A 2410-nucleotide genomic window follows, 5' to 3' on the forward strand; every position below is an offset into this window, starting at 1 on the left:
AGAATTTAGGCTTATCAGTTATTAAGTACTTTCTCTATGCCAGATATGTGTCATGTTCTAAATTCCAAATGCTTTACATTAATTAACTAATTTAATCCACAAAATGACCTCTGGAAGTTGGTAGCTTTATTCATTCTCTTTTGTAGATGGAGGCTCTGAATCAGAAATGTTAATTTACTAGATAAGGTAAACAACTTTTGAGTAGCAGATTTTAGATATAAAGAGTTATTAAATGAAGAACCAAGGGAAGAGCATAGCCAAGTTTTCTGACGTTAGTCCAATATTTTCCCCATTTTATTATTCACTATTATTTTTCAGTCCATTCTAAGAATGCCACTAAATTTATATGGTCATGATCTTCATATTAAAACAGACTTATAATCTCTTAGTGTTTAACTTTCCTCTATCATTGTAATTCACACCAATCAAGAGAGCACATTTCAATCTTCTAGACTATTTGTGTAAAACAACTACTGGTATGATTTTGGTCATCATTTTGTATATCCAACTTTGATTTTTACTATTTTTCACTCAAACCTTTAGAGAAATTGATCTCCACATATTTTAGGAGCATATTGTACTGACTTCTGTTCCTTTGAATGTTTTAGCTAAATCTTTCAAAATACCATTTTTATAGTTCCATTTCCATTGTAAGTTGATTCATCCTTTATTTTTTTTTAAAGATTTTATTTATTTATTTGACAGAGAGAGACACAGTGAGAGAGGGAACACAAGCAGGGGGAGCGAGAGAGGGAGAAGCAGCCTTCCCGCGGAGCCGGGAGCCTGATGCGGGGCTCGATCGGATCATGACCCGAGCCAAAGGCAGACGCTTAACGACTGAGCCACCCAGGCGCCCCGATTCATCCTTTAAAATACAGTTCACGTAGTCTGTATTCTTCCCCCACTTCCCCCTACCTACCTCCTCTTCCATAGTTCTTCTAATTTTTCATTCTTGTATTCAATAGCATTTATCAATTAAGGACCTCTTGTATTGGCACTTCCTCAATTGTTAAATACAAAGTAATTTCTGTCTGAGCTTCCGTTTTTTTTTTTGGCCCTAAATTTTAATACCTAATTATATAATGCTTATAGTTGCTAAGTATTCAAATTTTTTAAGTTTTTTTTTTTTCCATTTCAAACAGTCTGAAATTTCCAGGCAGATAATGCAGGTTTTACTTTTGTTATACCTTACAGCTCCTAGTACAGAAATCTTAAAACATTAAGTAAATAAAAGGGACTCAGTAAGCTCTTATTAATTGATTACTGGTGATTTACTATACTTTCATTTCTTAGTCAATTCAGATTTTCTTAAGGTATTAAAGTCAAAATATAACTTAGATCAGTAAACATGTCTTATTATTTTATGCCACTGAAAGGAGAAGCAAGCTTTTATTAAAGGATTGAACTACTACATATATTATATGTATAGATTATATACATATTATGTGTATATATACATATATGTATATATATAAATCATATGATATATAATTATTGATGTTTTATAAATATATGCATATGTATTTTTGTGCTTGTGCATTTGAAATATTTGGAAAATTTTATCCTTGTTACATTCATGTTAGAAGAGAATTTACAATTTTTAAATTCATAAAATCTTTGCCTAGTCTATATGCAATATGAATTTGAACTTGATAAAAAATATGTATACTGAAAAGTCTTTACTATAGTGCGTATGCTTTCTTTTGCAATGCAGCATCGTTTTAATGGATAATATACTATGTGATTTTTGGAAGTTTCCTAAAAGAATGAATAAGCTGTAGTCTCATTTAGCAATAATCACGCCTCGGGTAACCTCATTGGCTACGATACTGCCACTGCGCAAAGCTAAGCTGTAGTCTCATGATATAAGCTGCCCTAGAGAACAATAATTGTAAGAGCTGGAGTTCTCTTCTATGCTCCTGCCTTAAGACATTATCAATTGATTGCTATAAAGCAGGCCCTTCCTCTTATTTCAGACTTTCCTCGAAGGTACTAGAAACTATTAAGACCATTCTTGAGTATAAATCTGTACAGATTTTGTGTTGAAGAGTGTTATGTCACACTTTTTATTTGGAGCATTGAAATGATATCAATAGCTGTAACAATGAAAGAAAAATGCTATCTTTAATGAATTTTTGCTGATTGTTGAAAACTTGTTCTTAGTATTTGAACTTTCAGTGTTGAATTCACTATTTTTTTTTCCTTTTCAAGTTGATTATTCAGCTTGAAATGAGAGACACTTTTCTGACTCTAATAGCATGTTAGGTTATTATAAACAATATCATATGATCACATTTCTTTGGGTACAAAGTAACCTGAAAATTTCATCTCCTTTTTTTCTGTGCATGAAAGGTTTTGATGGATAGGAGTGCCTGTAGTTGTAAATAAACAGCTTTACTAAATTCCAGAG

General features: G+C 31.8%; 1 pseudogene; it reads right to left on the reverse strand.

Annotated features, from left to right (window-relative positions):
* Positions 1 to 1733: 1733 nt before the first annotated feature.
* On the reverse strand, positions 1734 to 1847 carry LOC112827005 (U4 spliceosomal RNA; annotated as a pseudogene).
* Between the last annotated feature and the right edge of the window lie 563 nt (positions 1848 to 2410).

The sequence above is a fragment of the Callorhinus ursinus genome, unplaced genomic scaffold (genome assembly GCF_003265705.2).
Source record: "Callorhinus ursinus isolate GAN/ISIS: 27379988/994484 unplaced genomic scaffold, GSC_fseal_2.0 scaffold7, whole genome shotgun sequence".
NCBI classification, from domain to species: Eukaryota; Metazoa; Chordata; class Mammalia; order Carnivora; family Otariidae; genus Callorhinus; species Callorhinus ursinus.